Source organism: Lygodium microphyllum, chromosome 8, assembly GCF_053477565.2.
Source record: "Lygodium microphyllum isolate KBCC chromosome 8, Lygodium_microphyllum_v1.1.10, whole genome shotgun sequence".
Lineage (NCBI taxonomy): Eukaryota > Viridiplantae > Streptophyta > Polypodiopsida > Schizaeales > Lygodiaceae > Lygodium > Lygodium microphyllum.
Genome location: NC_141142.1, coordinates 155,083,973 through 155,107,959, shown reverse-complemented (window position 1 = coordinate 155,107,959; position 23,987 = coordinate 155,083,973).

Here is a 23,987-nt window from a genome sequence, read left to right as displayed (position 1 = left end):
AATCTTTATGTGGCTGCTTGGTTGCATGCAAGGCTCTAATGCTCTCGAGCAGACTGCCAATGGGGCATGTAGCATTGATGCCATCAAAGGCGGGGGTGCAGGCACGATGGAGGTTGATTTTGCTGCTGCTGTTCGAGTGGATGAAGTCGATCTTTGGCAGCAGTTGAGGAGGAACTTCAGCTCTCAAACCTTGAAAATATATCATATGCAGGGAAGAAGGAAGTAAAGGAGCAGGAGCAGACAAGCAGATTCTCTCTCACACAACTCGAGCACACATCTGCTTGTTCGTAATTACCAAGTTGCTGGTCTTTATGTTTTTACCTTTTGGGCAAACTGCTTAGTGAAGACAGGTTTTGGGGGAGATGCTCAACTATGCAGGGGGGAGATTGTACCCAATGTTTGTGTTGAGCACTCTTTATCTTTATTGTTCCCTTGTGTAATTTGTGTTTCATTAATTTTGAGTTGATAATTTGTTGTTACATGGTGAAGGGCTTCAACAATTATCGCCATGTGCAACTGACACTGACACACTTAAAGTTTGGTCATGTGTACCTTATCAGGGCTCTGAGGCCACGAGCTCTCATGCACGAGACGAGGTGGCACTTGCAATTCGGGCAACGGCAGCAGTGGCGGTGCTATTGACGGCATACTAAGGTGGCAGGAAAAGCATCGGACCAGGCATGATCACAAACCCTACGTGGGAATCACAGTAGAACGTGGAGGCTATCGACTCGAGCCATATTGTGTACTCGACTGCGACTTTAAGAGTGTACACAACTGAACAAAAAGCAATCATGTTCTCAACTACAAAGCCAGTGGATGATGATCTTGTACTCGATTGGAAGCAGCAACGAAGAGCATGCGATAATAAGTATGCTTTGTGGCGATGCATCTACGTGCGCCATATTGCACTTAGACTGGGATCCTGATGACAAGGTTATAATGACGATCATGGATGTGATAATAGGTATATACTCAACTAATCGGGAGCACAATTATGTGCTTGAGTAGAGTTTTGACCCCATGTGCTCGATGCAAAGAAGAAACACTACATCATCGCATGTGTATTCACTCGATTGAGGTGCCCGAGCCCTCGCGTGTTACCTCGTGTGCGATGTTATGGGGCTCAATATAGGCGATAGCGATGCGATGGGGATCAACTCATGTCGCGACGAGATGATGTGACGGCTACATGCATCACCATGTGGCCACAATACTCGTATACTAGGAGGCACAAGCATGTGCTGGCTCGATGGCCTTACAAGGCTTGCACGATTGTGAAGACTCGGAAGGGGAAGGCACAAGCATTATATCCAAGTACACACACAAGTATCAGAACGAGATAAATGAAGCAGCACTATGCCCAAAAGAATAGTTGATCGTACCTCGAGTTGCGGAGATAATGAGGAAGACGATAATGATGTTGATGAAGGTGGAGTCTTGGTCAAATCAATCCAACTAATCAATCTTATTTCAATCATCCTTATCTAAACTAGCCATGCAATGTTTTGGGACACCTTTGTCATGAACGCGTCTCTTTTTTGGTCACACAATAAGAGTATGTGTATCCCAACTATTGATTCTATATGGTCCCAGCAATGAAATACAAATGCTGGGGTTGTACAGAGCTCACCGACTTACCTATCTTGTTGTAGTATTCGTCCATTCATGGGTTTGCTTGTGGCTCTATGATCCAAGTGCGACTTCATGATTTGCTACTCCATAGCTCCAACTCGACCCATGTATACTTTAAGTGATCAAGAAAGAAGAGAAGAAAAATTTTTGCATAAGAGGTAAAGAAAAACTTCCCTTTTGTCCCTCAAGTTGCTCTAATGGATAATAGAGAAAATGAACTCTCAAAGTTTACATACACAAAAATAACATTTTCTATTCAAATATGAACCTTTTTATATACATGGACTTAAATTTTAGGGTTTTCCCCCAAAAATTGGCCACCCTATTCCTTTCTTAGGCTCTTGACTAGTCCTTGCATACTTATATTTTGGGGCTTAATCTTGAATCCTCTCCTAACTAAGAAGTGATAGAATTTGCATGATGGAAGTGAGCCTAGCTCTCAAACAATACAACTAAGACATAATGTATTTTTGCAAATTACAAGTATTCCAAATCTAGTTTGATAAAGATTCCATCATATGTGTCCATCAAATTGACTTTTAAAAATAGTATTCCTTCTCTTCTTTAGATTTGCTCTCTAAAAATGAGGTTAACATGTATGTACCTTCCTCTCCTTGACACATGTTGGAGCAAACTTTCTTCCCACCTTCTCTAGTTGTGGATGGCTTTAAGTGGCTTCTCTTTGAAGCTCTTCCCTTGCTTGCTCACTTGTCCTCTTCTTTATGTTCGTAGCAAGTCACATTCTTACATCGGTCTACTCTTCACCCTCCCAAGGCTTCAAGGACTTTTCTCTTTCTTGATGTTGCCTTCATATGGGTTGCTTATGAGTCCCTTTCTCATCTCTTCCTCTCTTACTTGAACGCACTTGCAACTCAAGTGGTTCTATGGCACTCAAGTTCTCCTTGTCTATTCCTTCCTTGAGAGCCTCTTGAGTAGAAGCTCTCGATTTCCTTCAATTAGGTGCAACTCGAGTGCCCTTTGGATGCATACTCAAGCATCCCTTCCTTTTTTATTTAAGCGGGTCTAATTAAAAGCACCAATGACATTAAATAAAATCCTCTTATTCCTTTTGATAGGGGTTCTAGTGGCAAGTGATCACATTTTGGTAGGGTAGTTATTATCTCCAAGTATGGTGATACTTATTTGAAATATCCCTCTATTTCAATGCAAGTCCCTTTCTATTAAAGTCCCTTTCTCTCAATATCTATCCTTTCACTATAGCAATCATCTATATGCACCCATGTACTCTCTATTACAACAAGTCAATGGATCATAAAATTTTGGGTTTTAAAGGGTTTTCTTAGTTGTAAAAATGTTAACTAATCTAATCTATTTGAAACAAAATTCATATTCAAATTAGTTCATCATAAACTTGATTTCTTTCTCTATCCTATCCTAACTACATGGGTTTCCAGCAAAGCTCAATGTGAGCTTGAATGATCAATTCTTCCCCTCTCAATCCCAATCTCAAATACATAGGCCTCATATTCCATAGCTCGAGGGAATGCAAATATCCTAGAGTGATTGCTTTTGTCCATGTCCCGATAAGCTATGGAACCAAAAATATAAAGCTAAACATACAACATGCAAGATCTGGATAAAACTCAAGTTGTTTCACAAGCTTCAATGCTTTTGAACTTAGCAACCTCTCACATAGTCAATTCACACTCCATTCTCATTGCTAGTATACTCTCTTGCATTTATGGATATTCATTATTTTTTGTGCTCAAAATTTTAAAAAAAGCATCATTTTTGGGCTTTTTCTTTCTTTGCATAAACGACATGCTTTTTGGCCTTCTATTTTTGAACTTCTAACTAAATCAACTATTCTACAAAGTTCACAATGAAGTTAATGTTGCAATTTTGATATGATCGTCCTTCAACACTCTGAGTGGTTGGATCTTATAGCCCCATTAGCCACTGTAAGGTTGTACTGTATACTCTTTATGGGTAGATCTTCCATGCCTTTAGCATTGGATGGTCGACTATGCTGACTTCCACACCCATGTCTATGATACCTCTCCCAAGTGAATTTGCCCAAAGCCTCAAATAGGAAGGATGGCATGGTGCTTATTATAAGCTCCCTCCTAGAATATATTGACTCTAAGTGACCTTGGACAAGGAGTTGTTGCTTTGATGCTAGTGTTGTTCTTGTGCCCATTTCTTAACTTTTTCTACTATGTTTAGTTGCCATTCTACATTAGGGTATTCCTTTTTCGTAGAGGATGTGAGTTTTTCCTTTGAGGAGACATGGTAGTACTTAGTATGTTGGATATAGAATTATTAGTTGGTAATGGTCTCTTGCTTTGCAAGTGAGCAAGTTTGAAGTCAATTGAGAAGCATAAGATATGTGTCCACTTGACCATAATGCTAATTACAAGGGTAGAAGACAAGCCATAAGGTGGTTGTGTAAGCAACTAGTTTTGAGGTTGTAGGAGGCTAATTGGAAAGGCATTCAATAGATGGATATTGTGAAGGCTATGAGGGCACATGTAATGGTAATTATGAAGTCCAAGAGGCTATGAGTAGTAATAGGATGTGAAGGGCCATGAGGCTATGATCAATAATAAGATGAGAATGGTTGTGAGGCTATAGCCCTCTAATGTAGGTAGAGTGGTCGTGAGGCTAACTAGGCTTATGATGTACAAATGCTAAGGTGATAGCCCTTTTGATAGGCCAGTACGTGCAAGACCAAAAGGGCAGTCTATGTGACCATGAGGAGTAGGAGTGAAGGGTGAAATTCTATCATGAGCTTATCATGAATCCCACATTCCTTTCTTTAATGAGCAGATAGAAACAAAGAGAAAGAGAAGGCATACCTGGAATCGATGATGATGATGTTATCGCTTCTCTTTTTGTTCTCCCTTCCATTAGTCCTTTTCTATCCTACTTTTCTTCTCTTCTCTTCTTTCTTCTCTTACTCTAAACTTGCAAATATGTAGTCTCCCTACCGACACTTAATCCAAAAAGCCAAAGCAAGAAAACCTTATTCTCTTCTTATCACTCTTCTCTTCAAAAAAGCAACAAGCGTCTCCTCTCTAAAACTATGTCTCTATGTTTCACTCTATTTTCATATCCTAGGTAAGTAATTCATTTGCATGTGGGTGAGTGGAATCCATGTGGATGAGTCTAGTGGCTTTGTAAAGAGTTATTAAGAGACAATAATAGTTGATCTTTATTATTTCTTAATATTTCTTTGAGTTTTTATGTGGTTTTTCTCTTTCTATTATTTGATTCTATTCTATTCTAATTAAATATGAATCAAATAACCAAACCAACAAATGGATACCATCTTGATTTGGCCTTCCTAATCTAGCTGTGAATGTTTTGGAGTACCCATATCATCATCGAGCCCCTATTCCATCACACACTAAGAGTATAAGAGCCTCAATAGTTGATTCCATCTTGGTACTAGCAAGGAAACCAAAATGTTGGACTTTTCACTCGATCTTAAGATATAGACATAACTCTTTTTGCTTTAAGAGCTTTGGCCATATTGGCTATGCTATATCTCACCTAGCTTCATGTACTCCTTCTCAATCTAACCAAGCACTCATCAATCTACCAAGGAAACAAATGTATTATTAGATTTGAGACACTATGAGCTCATCCACTCACCTATCACGTCATAGTCCTAGTTGCTTGATGGGTTTGCAAGTGGCTCTAAGATCTAAGTGCAGCCTCCCAATTTGATGTGCTACTCCATCAATTCATGCTTGATTCATGATGCTCCCTGTGGTTCCTAATGGTCTGTCACTCTCCCTCACACTCATATACACATGTACACATATACTCTCTCTCTCTATCTTTCTCCCCAAGATGCTTAAATGGAGAAGATGGAAGCAAGAGAAGGGATCTCTCAATGTTGACATATATGAGATGATGAGCTAAGATCTCGAGGAGATATTCTCCTAAGCCTAGTAGTCCAATATCCTTGAGAAAGAGAGGTCTTGTTGACCCAATTAATATCCGACTTAGTCCATCAGGGGGGGTGGAGGAAGCTCTAGCATTTCCCTTTCCCCGATAAGTCAATCTATTTCGAGTGTGGAAGTGTAACCCCTATGGTACAAACCTTCAGAGAAAACCCGATCATCATGGTGGCACAAACCCATTACAATACCTGTAAGAATGCCACATTTACCAGCCCTAGGTTTTCCTCTACCCATTTTTAATGGATTAGTAGAGAAAGATGTGGAGCTCCACATTAATGTGAGTTCCATAAATTAATGTTCGATTGTTGAATTTAGGACAAAGGACATCCCATGATGTTTTTCAACATGACTTTGAAAGGAAGAGCTGTTGCAATAATGTGGTATCATGGCTTGGAAGTCGAAGAACCATAACCATAATTGACTTATTCTTTGCAACCTTTTGAAGAGAGTTTTCCCCTGAGAGAGGTGTTCAATATTAGCTATGTGTTCTAAATGTGACACGTCAAGAGCCCCATAAGAATGCTCAAGAGTACGCCAAGAAATTGAAAGAGGTGTTTCCCAAATTGCAAACCTCTATTCCTATTCTACATTCTACCCAATTGCAATACTTTTTATATGGATTAGACTTCAATATCCAAGTGCAGTTGAGTAGTGTTGCTCTTACTGATATAGACACTACTATTACACAAGCAGAGGAGGGAAAGTTGTGCTTACAAGTAGCCTACACATCTAGGGTTAACCTAAATTCGAGTCTAGGTGTTGGAAATAATTTGGCATTGATTAGGGGAAGTCAAGGTGCAACTAGCACACCTATGACCAATTCAAATGGAAGAGGAAGCATAATGTAGAATGTGCCCATGCTACGAGCTTCTCTTAATGTTGCTATTTCAATGACTAGCCAAATGGTTCCACTAAATAATGGAAGCTGAATGACGAACCCTAATGTCATCCTGATTAATCAACAAATGATCCCTAATCAAGTGGGTAGGCCAACTGAACGGCACACAGATGATCATGGTTATAAGTCTAGTGCATCAAATGTTCTTGGCAAAGTCAAGGACATGATGATCATGGTTATGAGTCTAGTGCATCAAATGTTCTTGGCGAAATTAAGGACATGATGAAGCATATACTGATATGATAACAAAACACTATAGACAAATAATTGTAGATGTTAATTTCTAAAAGAAGCAGCAAAACTTGATAGAAAATCAATATCTTGAAGAGGGTGGTCCATCAAGATTTAGTTGTAAGCAGCATGGCGGTCATTACTTTTTCGAGAAATTTCACTAATGTCAAATGCAGCATATGTAAGAAGTCCAACCATCTGGCTAGTACTTGTTGGAGTAAGATCATCTCTCTTCAGTAAGGGTGTAGAGGGCCAAGTTCGATTAATCATCAAGCACAAGGGAATAACCTTCAAAAAGATGAGGGACCAAAGCAAATATTTTAGAGAGGAAAAGCTATCAAAGAAGAGTTGCCTAGTGGTAGTGATGTCAGCCTTATCAGCTGTGCATGTCAACATCATTGAGGATTCCAATTTATGAGCCATTACAAGAGGACATAAGGTTAAGGAAGGAGGCGATAGGGACAATGTAAAACCTATTGAGGCAAACCCTAAACATGATGATAAGGGAAGGTAAGTTCTTAACCTTGGTGTGGAAGCTGGTCCTCTAAAAGCTAGTAATGGCAATGCTGACTTAAATAAGGAGCTGCCAAGACAAAGAGAAAAGTAAAGGCCAAGAAAGAGGCACCTAAGCTTATTCAGTGGACCAAGAGAAAGAATGGTCTGGCAGAAGAAGAAAACCATTTCTAAATATCATGAATTTGTATTAGCCAAATCTCTTTGTGAGACAAAGCCTAATGTGAATCTCATGTAACTGATCAAGTTATCTCTAGGAGTGCGCAAAGAGTTTAAGAAGATCCTTCGTAGTATTGGGTATATCATCGAACCCTTGGGAATAGCCTGTGGTGGGAAATGACTGGTTTGAACATGTCGAAAAGCATTCCCAAAGGTGGCAACATATGTTGACGGCATATTAGTGTATCGTGCCATTGTTGATGTACGAGATCCTTTGTCAACTTCATGAGTTTAGAATTGATGGAAAGGCTGGGATTGGAGATCCAAAAAAATGCCTCCACAAGTCTCTGAATGGCTAATAATAGTTTAAAGCAACTGGAAGGTTGCATTACCAAAGTCCACATGACTGTTGCTAATGTGGAATGTATTTTGTACTTTAGGTTTATTAGGTTTGTAGGGTGGCCAAGCTATCAAGTATTACTAGGAAGGCCATGGATCTTGCAATCCGACTATCATATTGATATACTTGCTAGTCGTTTGATTTTTGGCAGAGATGTTAGATGCTAATAGTGGATGGATATCTTGAATCTCCTCAAAGTTAGAGAGTATCTTTATCTTTGACATAATTAGATGCATTAAAGGATCCTTCTAGGAGTGAGACATCGTCAAGTGATGAATCAAGAGAGGGAGTCAATAGAAGCTCAAGATAGAATCAGAGACATGGATGTGATTGAGCTAGATCTCGGTACATTGGATGAGCCATGATCGATTAAATTAGAATCTATGCTTTGTTTGGAAGAGAGAAAGGACCATGTGTCCTTAATCCAAGAATTTCGTGATATTTTTTCCTGGAACTATGATGAGATGAGGGGTATTCCTCCTAGTGCTTAGTTGTGCGTACTATTCCCTTGAAGAAAGGTAGCTGTCCTATTCAACAAAAAGTGAGGCGTATGCCTATTGAGTTAAGAGACAGACTATTTGAGGAGCTACAAAAATTGCATAAGGGGGGACTTGATATTTTCTATATAATACATGGAGTGGTATTCACAAGTAGTTATCATGAAAAAGAAAAACAATCAAATTTGGCTTTGTATAGATTTTAGAGAGCTTAATAAATAGATGGCCAAAGATTACTATTTGCTACTATTTATTGATTAGATTCTAGATCAATTAGTGGGTAGGGATATCTATTCGTTTATGGACTACTTTGCTGGTTATAACTAAATAACTATCGTAGATGAAGATAATTTAAAAACAACATTTATCATTCTATTTATTTAGTACCTTTGTGTATCATGTTATGGCTTTTGGATTATGCAATGCACGAGGTTCTTAGCAACGTATGATTGATAAAACTTTCGATGATATTTTTCTAAGAGAGCTGAAAGTCTTTATTGAAGATCTGGGTGGTGCAGCCACCACAAGGGAGAGATAGTTGATTATTTTGAGAAAATATTTCAAGTGTTGCAAGCAATTCTGCATTGCTCTCAATCCAAGGAAATGCACCTTTGGAGTACCCTATGGTTAGCTCAGTCGGTATTTAGACTCTGATTCTGAAAAGATAAAGGTTATCATCGCTATGAGTCCGCTACGTACTCCTAAAGAAGTGCATAGCTTTCTATCGTCATCAGTCAAATATTATTGATGCTTTATTAATGCACTGGCTAAGAGGACATTGCCATTGACGAATCTATTGTCCTTTAATTTTTTGTTTATTTAGAGTGATCCATGTCAAGTATCCTTCAAGTATGTGAAGAAGGAATTGGAAAAAAACATCATATTGGGGAATATGGGAATTTCCCATAAGTTTGGGACACATGGTCAAATCTTTGGATTTATAATAACTCAAACACTATTACTCCAAATTGAGTGCTCTATAGCTCAATAGATTCCATTTTTCAAGTGCTTTCCAATGATAGGTCTGATCATATGGTTTTGGGAAACTTATGGGCATGTTATTTGGATGCCATCTATTTAGTATTCAAAAAATAGGAATTGGGAGATTCCCAAACTCACTAATATTGTGTTAAAAGCACAAGTTCTAAAAGCACCTAAAAGGGACGAGATATTTTATATATTTTTAATGGCAATGATGTATAGTATCAGCTTTGTTATTTAGCCCAAATTTGAGAGGAGAAGTGATACCATCCGATTGCATTTGCCAATCGCAAATATGGGGTGTCTAAGATTAATTATCTTTATATGGAGAAATTGTGCCTTGGGGTGGTCTTTGCAATGAAGAAATTCAAGCACTACATCCTATATGAAAAGGTAGTATTTTATACAAAGGCAGAGGGGCTAAGGCTCTTATTGAATAAGTTGTAGCCACCTGACCGCCTAGTGAAGTTGCTAATCACTTTGTAGGAGTTTGACTATGAAATTAGGAGTAAGCCACCAAAGTTGCAGGGCATCATTAAATGCCTTGTGGGTTTCAAAGAACCGAAGGTAGGAAGTCTTGGCTGAAGATAGTGATCTCGAGGATCTATTCAAAATTGATACGACCTTTATTCCATCCTGGTATGTTGCCATAACACACTATATATCCACATGAGAGGTTGGAGTTGTAGTATCGAAGACTGAAAAGAGAAAAATTAGACAGCAAGCCTTGAAATTTGCATTGATTATAGAAACACTATATTGGCAAGGGGTCGATGATATTTATCACCGATGTGTTATGCTTGATGAGGTTTCATTTATCTTGGAAGAGTATCATGACTCCGCTTGCGAGAGAGCACTTTGTTGGACAATTGATTGGATAGAAAGATTTGAAAGTTGGATATTGGTGGATGTCCATTTTTCAAGATGCATTTGCATATGTCAAGATATGTGATACATGTCAGAGACATGACAATAGGAAGCACCCACTAACTCCTATTATGGCTATACTATCATTTGAGAAGTGGGGAATTGATTTCATTGGACGTATAAATCCTTCGTCAAATTACATGAAAGCATTATATCATTATGACAATAGACTATTTCACGAAGTGGTTTGAAGCTTGTGCCACGATGAAGAATAATGCCAAGGAAATGGCTAGTTTTATTTTGGAGTAGATTGTTTGCTGTTTTGGTCCACCTAAGGAGTGTTTGTGACCATGGGACACACTACAAAATACAAGTCTCATACTGACGTTCAAAGTGACGAAAATGTTCATTTAAAAAATTGTCCCCATTGTCGTGCCGCTACGCGAACACAGTGTGAAAAACTCTAGAGTGCATCTTCATTTAGCTTTCTTATTGATCTAGAGAGTCAATGCCATATTAATCATTAGTATTAGTGTCTATATAGTATGAGTTATTAAAAAATACTAGATTTTTGGACAAGTATAGCCTATTTTTGATATTATTATTATTGGGTAAAATATCCAAAAGTTGTAGGACATCTAGAGTAGGATGATATGTTAAAAAAAAAAGCAATTGGCTCTCAACCATTTTTGGGGGATTTTATGCAAAAAGAAAGATTGGTAAAATCACGCGACACGCGATCGTAGTTTACAGGTAGCAAACATCAATCCGAATTGGAAAAAGAAGAAGGAGTGATCTGGAAGAATTCTGACAAGGTGTACTGGTATTTTACTCCCCTTTCAGAGCTATCGGAAGTATCAGATTGGTGGTCTGAGTAGTAGAGAGGAAGCTATTGTTTTATGCACATTTTTGGTCTACAAGACATTTATCTTCTCAGGATGCAGAAATAAATTGACATGCTTCACTTCTATGAGTATTCTTCTGCATCTTTTATTTCTTTAAACCCCTGTCTTCTGTCTACTCCTCTCCCTGAATCTCCCTTCACCCTACTATATCTTACCCCCATGGTAGACTTTTGACCCCAAATGCTTCAATAGTGGTGAACCTGACGTGAAAGTTGACAAAGCAGTTGTGTAAAGATGGGGGATTTTGCAGGTTCAAGTGGTGGTGATGCTTTACAACAGATGATTTCTTTGTAGCAACAACAATAGTAGCAGTTATTGTTACAACAACAGATACAAACTCGGTAGGAAGCAGAAAGAATTGATTCCTTAGCTGTGAATGCATTGCAGGAGTGGGACAGGAATTGAAGCAGTTTAAGGGTCAAAATGTTTCTGTCTTCATCTAGTTGTATGAAGAAAAGATGTTGTTTCATGGGGTCCCGCAATATGCATGGAGTCAACATTTCTCTCATTTGGCCATGCATGCATTGCCTGATCGGAAAAATGAGTTACATAGAAGAGATGTTGATTGGGCAGCTTTTAAGAAAGCTTTGAGAGAAGAGTTTTTCTTGGAAGATGTAGAATTGGTAACTAAAAAGACATTTACATATTAGATTGAAAAGACCAATAAAGAATCATTGGCTGCTACAGCTTTGCTCTGTGGATTTGAAGTCGATATGCACAGTTAGATGCTGATTGTTATAAGATCCAAGATACACGCTCGACCTTCTTATATACTTAAAAGATATATAGTGAATATTATGTTGGCGTAGAGAGAGAACAAATGAGAAAAAATAAAGATGTAGAGAGAAAGAGAGAGAGATAGAGAGATTGACAACACATTAGGGACTGGAAGATGGGCCAGTCCCCCCCCTTGTGGAGTTATATTATTGACAAGGAGCAAGCTCCTCCGTTACACATGAATCGGTTCTTAACTTGTAAATCTTGGGAACAAGATCACGATTCCTTGCACGGTATACAACTGGCTAATACTTGCATAACTTGGAAGTTGGCACCTTTTGATCCTTATTGAGTCTCTCCTTCTCTCTTAGGGATCGCCTCTTGGAGCTTGATTTCAGTAGAGCTTTCGTAGCACTTGCATAACTCGAGGGTTGGTGAGCTTGAACTTACATAGATCCTTGCACGGTATACAATTAGCGAGCACTTGCACAACATGAAAGTTGGCTCCTTTGATCTTCTTGATTTCTCTTCTTCTCTCCTACACAATATGTGTAGGGCTTTCTTCTTGGTACTTGATTTCAGCAGAGCTTTCACAGCACTTTGTGAGACTCGAACCGCCTTCTCTCTTCCTCTTGCATGCATGCAAAGTGATGCTTCCTTCACCTCCTCCACACCCAAGGAGAGCCTCCCTTTTATAGGCTCCAAGAGCTTCTCTTCTTGGAGAGAGACTTGAGTGCCAAGATTGGAAAGGTTGATCTTCATGCAAAATGTGGCTGTTCCAGGACCTACTCTACAACACCAATTTTCAAATATCTCTTTGTGTGTTGCTTGGATGGAAAAACGTCAAACACAAAAGTTATAGTCTCGCCTTTTTGATAACCCACGCGGGCTGTTTAATAGAGATCAACTTTCTATCACGAGATATTTTAAAAATGGATTCACTAAGTCTATTTTAAGAAAAACAACTTTTTAGACTCTATTCTTAACTTATGGTCCATGCAACCACCTTGAGCCATAGATAAGGAGAGTTCATTAGATTGCCTTGGGCCTCAACCTTAAGATTGACTTCCACACAAAAGCTTGTGTCATCTTAGACCTTAGAAAGAGAAAATCACTTCTCTCCTTACTTCCAGAGGATCACGTCTCTCATCTTTCTTAGTGAGAGAATTACCTCTCTCGTCTTTCTTAGTGAAATAATTACTTCTCTCCTTACTATTGAGAGAGAAAAGACCTTAAATCTTGACTTGTAAGGGAGAGTATGACCCCAAATGAATGCAATGCTCATTAGACACAAGTAAACGTTCCCAGGCATCTCGGGATGCACACATAAATACATATATACAATCCTAACGCACTTCCTCTTCTTAGAACTCAATCTATCTTTATTTATGTGTAACTCATTGGTACTTGTGTACACTCTTACTCTTGGCAGACACTTCCTTCCCCCTTCATAACTTGTACTGCCTGTATAAGATATCCCTGTCACAGCGCTTTAATCACCCCATTAAGTGATGCACTAGGAATATTGGTCTTTAAATAGTCTTATGGATGTGCTAGATCATTATCAACACTAAAGAAAAGCGAGTCATTAATTTATTGATATAAATTTACTAAATAGAGAATACGTAATAAGAAATCAATTTACTACACCAATGAGTAGCAATCTTTAGAGAGCTAGAAAATTGATTTGTTTCTGAAGGCTGCAAATTGTGTTTTGTAGGAGAAGCTGATTGATCGTTTAGAAGATGTGCCTTCTGAAATGAGACTGAAATCAGATTGGGCTAATGTAACTGAGACAATGTATATATTGGTGAAGAGAGAGTGAATGAAATTAAGATGGGATACCAGGCACCACACCTGCTAGTGCTCAGAAGGGGGCTGAAATTGCAGCCAAGGCGCTTGTAGCTATGGTAGAACAACTGGTTATGCCTATTGGTTCGACTCTTAAAGGTAATGTTGTGGATGAATTAATCAAAGACATGGGTGATTTGAGGCTGAATTTGACAGAAATCTATGCAAAGGTGGAAAAATTGGATGTTAAGGTAGAAAAGAAGGCTCGGGAAATAGCCCAAAGACCATACAAACAAGGGTACAAAAGGAGATGCATTTGGTGTGACAGTTTACAGCATGAAAAGCGAGACTGTATAGCCTACCGTGAAGTGGAAGCGAAAAGATTAGTATTTTGGAAAGATAGCAAAATACATATAGTAGAAATAGAGCCAAATTTTGGAAATACTGACATGCAGAAGAGGTTGGAAGATATGGATGCAAGGACAACATTTTTTGGCATAGATGCAGCCACATATGGGTTGAGAATTGAAAGGACTAATGAAGCTCATAAAGGAGGCATGATTGAAGCAAAATCTCGTTGGATGCAGGCATTAGATTGTATGGAAAAGGGAAAAATAACAAAGTGTGAATTGGCTTATGCAAGTTAGAGAATACGAGCAAGAACAGGATGGAGTGCACTAGTGGATTCATTTTCAACCTATGCTTATTTGGCCGAGGTTTATAATCAAGAAGCTCTTGTGGAAGAAAAGAGAAGAAGAGATGAGGGCACTGTTGGTCCTTCCTCTTCGGGCCCATCTAAACACATAACATGAAGTAAAATGGAGCAGCAGAAAGAGGATGAAAAAGCCATACTTGAGCATGTTATGGAGGATGCATCTCAAGAGAAGAAACAAGAAGGGAAGAAAAAGGGTAAGCAACCCAGTTACATGTTACAATCGGATCTTGAGACTGCCACAAACCTTAAAAAGGTATTGGAAGATCACATACTTGGCAGTAGAGTGGAATTCACACTTGGTGAAGTTTTTGGAATTGCGAAGTGTTAATTTCATGATGCAATCATCGATATGCTAAAACAAAAAAGACAGTTTAATAGTGAAGTTTTTCAAGCATTGATGTAGGTTGACAAAGGCATAGAGAAATAACTTTTCAGAGGGAATATGATGATGCATGTAATGTTGATTTGGAGTAGATTGATGTTGAAGATGGGTTAAATGGGAGTGTAGACAACAAGCTTGTGACTGAAATTGGTCTTATGGGCAATAGTAAGCATAGAGAGAAGGCTATGTATAATGGGGATGCCCATCAACAAGTATATGAAGAAGAAAATGCTCATTTTTTTCAAAGCAGTCATTATTCACGAACGCATTGGGCTCATGCTACAACAGAGAAAATTGTTAAAGTGGGAGAAAGAGAGACGCCTTGCATAGCTCTCTTGGATCATGGTTCCAAAATCAATATTATGGCACATAGCTTGCATGCGAATGGAGGTTGGCCGATTGTGATGTAGATCCGGGGTGGCTCATACGGGCAACAAAAAATTCATCGGGGGATCTTTATGCGGCTTGTCCAAATGTACCCATGACTATTGGAGATATTAGGCATGAATATCATTTTTTTGTGCAGGATTCATGTAGTTATTTGGTGATTTTGGGGCAGCCCTATATTTCAAAATCAAGGTTGGAAACAAAAGACTTGGATGATGGTTCTTCATATGCTTGGGTTTGGAGTAAAGACAATACAAAGGTGGTACAGTTTCTCACTATTTGTGTGAATCATCCCCGCAATTGGGATAGGCTGTGGGATAATCCTATACCACCTAATGCATGAGAGTTTAAGGGTTTTTAGACAGCATTGCTATAAGTGGAGGCTATGGCAGTGTCTCTAGGAAGATAATTATGCCTCCAAGAAGGGGGGAAACTGTGTTCGTGTTTGCATTGCAGGAATGGATAGCATGTAGTCTTGGTAGTTTTAAGAATATTTCAGCCATGTGTAGGGATGAAAAGAAATATGTAGGATGGGTTGAAAAGAGCTGAAGACACATGGTTTGATAGCTACAAATGAAGGTATTTTAGGGCTATTTTTAGGGTTGATCGATGTTGATATAGTGGCTGAAATTTTTGCAACAATTAATGCTGAAAATAGGGCAGAAAAAGAGGTTATTTATGTTGACACATGTATGAATTCATTCAAGATTTTGCTAAGTATGAATGTTATGGGTTGCAATATGGGCTGCAAAACAGGGCTAAAGCAAGGGTGGATACAAAGTACAAAACAATTGCAAAGAAGGTTAAGCTTGTGGCTTTGCCTTTACCACCTGAAAGTGATGGGTTGACTGAAAAAGCGTCTCAACAGCCTAGTTTGTGGGATCCACATGGAGTAGGACATAAATTTATAGCCGAAACTTTACAAAAGCTGAAAATTGGCGATACAAGCTTTCTTTTGCCCTATATAAAGAGCTTGTTTCTTGCAAATGTTGGCAAGGCATGGAAAAGCCTTTGTGTTTCAGCCATATAAAATTGGATGTGTTGATCTTACCATAGTTGCCGACCATAGTTGCACCTATGGTGATCTTTATAGTACCTCATGTGCCATGGAATTTAAGGCCTATTCAAGTACCAGTGGCATATTTTCCTAAGCTACTAGAGCTTTTGAATGAGAAGATTAGGATGCCGATTTTAGAGTCCTCTTCAGGTCCATATTCGAATTGGTGGTTTACTGTTCCAAAGAAGAATGGTTCTTTGAGGTTTATACAGGATCTACAACCAATTAATAAAGTTACCATAAGGAATGTTGGATCAGGCCTGATAGTGGATGAATTTGCAGAAGCATTTGTAGGCAAGAAAATTTACTCTATGGGTGATTTGTATTTAGGATATGATTAGTTCCAGCTTGCATTGGAAAGTTGGGATATCACTACCATGAAGACACCACTTGGATTGGTTAGGATGTGTACGCTTCCACAGGAAGCAACCAATTCAGTGGCGCATATGATGAATGTTACGCATAAAGTTTTGAGGGAGTATATTCCTCAGTTGACCTTACCCTTTCTTGATGATGTGTCGATCAAAGGTTGTGATATTTATTCTTCAAGAAGTGCACTTGACTCTGTCAAGAGAAAAGTCAGTTTTTGGAGTGGAGGAAGTACTGTTGTTGGGCACATGTGTGGACTATATGGGAGAAAGCCCTTACCAATAAAGATTGATGCCATAAGCAGGATGTAGGAGACATGTTCGAATGTATCCAAGGTGAGAAGATATTTGGGTGCATATGTCTTTTACTTGATATGGATTTTGCATTTTTCTTATGTGGCTGAAAGTTTATATTAGCTCTTGAGAAAAGGGTAGAAGTTTTGGTGGGGTAAATAGCATACAAAGGCAATTCAGAAGTTAAAGAGCTTATTGATTTCAGCCCCAACACTAAAGAGAGCAAATTATGAGAATGGGCAGCCTATTATTCTCACCGTGAATACAAGCCCAATTGGCATTGGTTGGGCAATGGGTCATGATGATGCTGATGGGAATATGTATGCCATTCAGTTTGGAGCAAAGGTCCTCAATGAACGGCAACGGCAGTATTCTCAAGTCAAAAGAGAGCTTTGGGATGTAGTGACAACCCTTAAGTGTGATAGGGAGTATTTAATGGGAGCTCATGTAGTGGTAGAGACTGATTGTCTACCTCTATTGGGCATGATAGTAAATTGCTCAACTCCTGATATTGCCATGTTATGGTGGATTGCATATATGAAGTCACTTAACCCTGCTTTTCAGCATATTATGGGTAGAGAAAACCCCTGACTGACATGCTTTCATGAGCAAGGTTTGACGCTGAAGAGAAGCTGATGGAAGATGATGTGATAAGTGCTGAAAACGACTTTATGATAGGAGGGAGGAATGAGTATGCAGTTGCTGTTACTATAGGTAGTACAATTGTTGTAATAGGGATTTCAGCAGTAAGAAAAGAGCTCATAGCCATGGAGAAGAGATGGGTAGTAGAGAGAAAGTATCATCAATGCCATGCTTTAGTGAGAACACAATTTTTGGAAGAGTTGTATGAGGATGAATGGCTAAAAATAGGCCAATATCTCAGCCTCATGACAAAGAAAGTTGAGTGGTTTGAAGCTGAATTCAAAAGGATTAAAAGAAAATCTTATGGGTTTTTCTTAAAAGATAGATATTTATAGAAGCATGCAAAAGAAAAGAGAGGAGCTCTAGTATGTGTATTGGGAGATAGGGCTTCTCAACAACAGGTGATGCAAGAGTTTCATGAAAGCTTATGGGTTGGACATAGAGGATTTTGGGGCACATTTGCCAAGATCAAAGAGAAGTATTGATGGTAAAACATGTATAAAGATGTGGAGTATTATGTAGAATCATGTAGTGTCTGTCAGATGTATTCCATGGTAAAGCATAGAGATGGGTTGCAACTGACCTATCCATTGTCTATGCATTATAAATGGGTAGTTGATTTGGTTACCATGCCTACAGGTTTATGGAATATGAGATATCTTGTGCTTGCAAATCAGCATAGTGCCAGTTGGAAGATTGCAAAGCGGTGGTTTGGTCGATATGTGGTAAGGTTTTTTTTGACAATGCTACCTATGCATTAAATGAGATAGATGGGACAACTCTAAGGATTCCAGTGGCTAGAAAATGTATCAAGCGCTTTAAACGTGGGGAGTCTTCAGCATATGAGTTGAAGTGCACATTAGAATATGGAAGAAGAAGATGTAGAAGATGAAGACATTGACATGGTAGAGGATACTTCTTCTAACACTGCAGATCCATAAGACTTTGGCATATGTCAGAGGATGTGCAGGTTAAGAGGGGGTGGATATCATGTTGCTATGCGAATACAATGTGAAAAACTCTAGAGTGCATCGTCATTCGGCTTTCTTATTTTGATTTAGAGAGTCAATGCCATATTAGTCATTAGTGTCAGTGTCCGTATAGTGTGGATTGTTCAAAAATACTAGACTTTTGGACAAGTATAACCGATTTTTGATATTTTAGATTTTTTTTTTTGTAAAACATCCAAAAGCTATAGACAACTTCTAGAGTAGGATGACATGTAAAAAAAGCAAGTGACTTTCAACAATTTTTGGGAGATTTTATGTAAAAAGAAGGATTAATGAAATCATGCGATGCGCGATCGCACTTTACAAGCATCAAACAAAACTTTGAGAGAACTGGGAGAAGAAGTGATGGGAGAATTTTGACAAGGTGTCCTGGTATTTTACTCCCCTTTCGGAGCCAACAAAAGCATCAGATTAGCGGTCTAAGCAGTAGAGAGGAAGCTATTGTTTTATGCACGTTTTTTGTCTACAAGAGATTTATCTTCTTAGGATGCAGAAATAAATTGACAGGCTTTACCTCTATGAGTATTCTTTTATATCTTCTATTTCTTTAAATCCCTTTTCTTTCGTCTACTCCTCTCCCTGAATCTCCCTTCACCCTACTATCTCTTACCTCCACCATGGTAGACTTTCAACCCCAAACGCTCTGTTAACCCCAAGTCAAGATGACAAAAGATGGAGAAAAAGCAAAGGAAGATGAAGAAAGAGCAAAGACACACAAGCGGCCTCTAAAGATGAACCGGGGCAAAAAGCGCAACCTTAAAAGAAAAGGCGCCTCAAAAAACTCAAAAAATCCTTGTAAAAGAGCGCTAGGCTCCCTCCTGTGCCCATTGTAAAATATTAGACGGGTGTAGGCTAGAGGCACAGGGCTAAAAGAGGAAAATGAAAAAAAGACCTTACCCACAATGGCCGGTCATGTAAAAAAGGGATGGGTGCCCATGGGATTTTAGGGTTTGTATATATAAAGTTCAAAAAGTGAATAAGAGATCATTCTTTGGTGTGTGGCAAAAGGAGTCTTCTTCTTCTTCTCTCCTTCTCATCTTCTTGCTTGTGTGTGCTCTTGAGAGAGGGAGTGTGAGAGTGTGAGGAAGTGAGTGTATGTGAGAGCGAGCGATCAAGAGGGTGAAGCTCTTCACCGTCTCCTCTTCTTCTTCTTCTCTTCCCTCCTCTCTCCTTGCATGCGCAGCTATGGAGGATGGAGCTTGGAGGTGGAGGAGGCTTGAGGATGCTTAAGCTAGCATCTAGGATCGTGGAGTTATTTGTGTGTGGAAGAGAGGAGGCAACTCATATCGGCACTAAGGTAAGCTCACTACACTCGTAGGATCGATGGCGCGTCGGCTAGGTGAGAGATAGCCATTAGAGCTTGCTTGGAACGCTTTAAACAATAAGCGGTCCATGGGTCTTGGTGGTTGAGCAAAAGCTCCCACACGCTCCGACACCGTCACTCATCGCTAAGCACATCGGTATTGGAATCTCCATAAACAGTCGCTATTTGTGTCGGTATTTGCATCACTATCAGCATCACAATTTTTGTCGATTTTGCGATGCAAATAGCGATGTAAATATTGATGCAAATAGTGATGGTTTGTGACGCATATTGTGACACCAATAGCGACGTGTGCAGTAAATTTGCGATGCTAATAATGACGGTTTTAGAGTTTGTTTTTGGTGGCAGGGCAGTCATGTATAGCACTATGTGCTATATTTATATTTTACAAATGGATTACATGTTAAGCATGCAATGGTAGTCAAGATGAGCCCAAAATGTACTTGAACCCACAAAACTAATACATAGAAAAAGTACGAAATTGCTGATGAAAACTCATGGAATTATGGCAAGATACAAATAATGATAACAACATAGTACATAGAAGCTGCTTGCATAAATCACAGAACCAAAAACGAAGAGGATGTGTGCTCCACAAATCCAAGCGCGAGCTACTGATCAGCACCATCCAAAAACTCGTCCTCTCGATGCAAATGAGCATTGAACGGACTCTGCAAAATGAACTACATATCTGTCCACCATACATTATGCATTTTAATAAAAACAGCAAATATAGACAAGAAAGATGATTAAATTATTGGGTTGCCGTGTGCATACATTCTATCGATCACTGTAGTGAGACCCCGTCTCTATATATATTGAGTCTCCAGGCCGACGGGATCACGGTTTGTAATGGAGTGTTGTAAAAAAAAAAAGAATATAACTGTTAGAAACATGATTGTTAGTATAAGTGATATTGCAAATAAGAAAGTGAGAAGAATAAAAGAAAAACTTACAAATTCCTCTAGATAAGTCCTACGGCTGTCACTCCCAAGACGATGGACCACCTTGCCTCCAATTGTGCCCTTGATGCCCGCTGTTGTCGCCAACATCTTGGGGAATCTGTAGCCTTCTTCTTGAGTCTCCACCAGTCATCTGCATCTAGCCACTCGGGCTTTGAGGTGCCACTCTTGAGTGCCTTCCGTGCATCCTGATCGTCTGTGTGACATGTACTATATAGTCCCCTGCTACGGATGGTTGCGCAAAAGCTAGAGTCACTGGAGTAGATGTCCCCACATGTGTGACAAACCTTACGGGTGACACACCTCTAGCAAAACAACGAGACAAAGACATTGCATCAGTGCCTCCACAATACCCACTTGAGTTATCCTCTCTCGAACTTGTACAAGAGTGAGAAGTAGCACTTGTATCTCGAGCTAATCGCGGGCTCATAGCATCCACATCTCCATAGCACCCCCCAAAATCATTCCCTTTGTCCAAGCCCAGTCTCTGGAGCACCGACCTCGTCTACTAGAAACCAAAGTATTAGAGCATGCTAAAGTAGATCTAACAGAATAGCTTGATGGTACCTGAGATAGCTCCTAGTCTGCCATATCTCTGAATCGGGCCATCTGATTTGGAGACATACGTGTGAATATCTCCTGCAACTCCTCGTTACTCATCCCTTGACTCATCCTGCTCTCCAAATATCATCAAAGGCTACCTACATAAACAGAAAATGATGTTAGCATAATCAATATAAAGATTCAAGCAAAGTACAGTACTATAACTTTGAAAAAATAATGTTACTTAAGCATATTTTAGAGTACCCTTATAAGAGATTCATCAACGAATTGAGTAGGCGGATGCTACAAGTATGACATAGCCTATGGTCCCATGTCAATCTTCTAGCACAACTCTGCATACACTGGAAGGTCAATAGATAGGTCACCACAAAATGATGAGTCCAACCCATTTTTCAAGAATTCTTAGCCTCCTATCTTTCTGTCATCGTTACCCATATCTACCTTTTCTACATGCTCCAAGCCATCTTCGATCTCTACCCCTTGTAATATCGACCCCTCCATCTGAATACTCTCCTCATCTATGCTGGGAACATTGCTTTCATCATACACTCTTGTACTCTGAGGAGTTGAAGGCACAACAGACCACCATCGAGGTTGTCGGGGGTTTGGATAGAAAATTACATGTTCAAAATCACATATAAGAGAGATTCAACATTTGTGACATATATGTGTCGTAATTTTTTTAAAAAAAGAGCTCATGCACCTGTTCACAATGGGCCGGCAAGACAAACATGTTGTGTAGATCCGTTCATCTTTTCTCAGAATCTATTTTAAGAAATCCAAATGGAGCTCGCCGAATGGTTGCCCTGGCTCCTTCCAATACCACTTTGAACCGCTGCACATCGAATATGATCATGGAGAAGCTACGGTAATCCACTGAGATAACACTTTGCAAGTTTCCAAAATACTCCATCTCATCTATAATGGTGTTTGGATCCATGACTCGCCGTTGGCTCTCTTGCTCAAACTTTTCCATGACACCACAATCCGTTGTGGAGCGCATTTTGTCAATACACTTGATGCGAAAATGTCGCCTACACAACCACGCTGCACTGTATATTTTGTATTGTACATTGAAATGGTTAGATTAGTTGTCACATATAAAATTCAGATATGACAACTTATAAAACATGTGGTTACCTTTGGACTACATCCCCTCGAGAATTCCCACTCCTCAATAAAGACCTCCACCCCTTCGCGAGAAGCTGCGATCAAAGCTCCATATAACCATTACATAGACATAAACCACGACATCTTCTCCATGCCCTCAGGATATCTCCTCCATGCCCTCAGGCCGTGAACTCATTGTCACACAAAGCCTTTTAGGGTTTTCATGAAGCGCTCCAAGAAGAACATCTAGCGTGTATGGATGGGTCCTGCAATGTCCATTTCATCTACAAGATGCACTAGGAGGTGGGTTTGTATCGTGAGCATGCTGGTGGGCAGGTACTTCTCAAAGAGACAGACCATCTCCACTACTCCTCGCCTTGCGAATTCAACAGAGGATGTCTTGATCTCCTTATGTAAGATCCATTGCACTAAATTTGACAACTTGTAAATCGCCTGTGTATTTTTGCAGTGAGGCATCCTATGATCATAATCGGTAGTACAAACTGCCATAAATGAAGAAGCATTACGAACACCGACTAGACACTAAATAGTAAAATACGTAGACCACTTACAATCAAGGCTAGTACAAACCTGACATCTCTTATGTCAATCATTGGATTTTAGCCCTAATAGTTGGTTGTCTTTAGAAAAAGTGGATATGAGGAACACATCATATCTGTCAGGCTGCGGATAGACCTGATAATTTGCATCACAAGGAGCATGAGGTGGTTGCAAGCGACCACCATCAGCGTTCGACTGTGGCCAAAGTGCCTCTATCTTCTTGCCTACCTCCTTCAAATCCACTCATGCCCTTGCAGTGTCTCTCTTTCCTTTGATGCAGTCCCATAGTAAGCTACCTACTATTTTGAAAATATGCATGGGATCCAACAAGTGGGAGATCTATAAGTGGGTTCGATACGGCAACTTATAGAAAACTGAGAGCTATCGCATTCTGTTTGGATGTGACTTCCCGTGGACCATTTTCAACTTGTACCAGCTTTGGGCATTCATTCGTGCTGGAGGTCATCCAAGAAAACCTTCCCTCAGTTCATGACCCTCCGGCAAGAAAACGGAGTGCCCTTGATAAACCATCTTCTTCATGGTTCATGACCTTCACGAGTCTAATTGTGGCCCACACAATGGAGATACATGATAACCTAAGGTAACCGGACTTGTCCCAACACCCCTATTTAGTCAACACAAACTTGAATGAGCTATGTTAGATATCACTAATAACTTGAATGGAGATACATGATAACCTAAGGTAACCGGACTTGTCCCAACACCCCTATTTAGTCAACACAAACTTGAATGAGCTATGTTAGATATCACTAATAACGAGAATGGAAGCCTACTTACTTGAGCAATCCTTGAATCCCAAGAAGTCATGCATGGTCCACATGAGAATGGCTCGTATATTAACAGATCATCGACCATCGCGCTTGCTCATATCTTCCATGGTGATCCCCTCCTCTCACAAATTCTTAAGTTCATCATGAGCGGAGACCAAATGGGTTCACACCATCCATAGCAAGACTGAGCTAAAGATTCCTTAGCTCTTGTGCAAAGCCTGGAAAGGTAGAGTCAATGTGGTTCCATGCACGTGAATCCATTGATATTCATTGGACCCCATTTGTGGATCTATT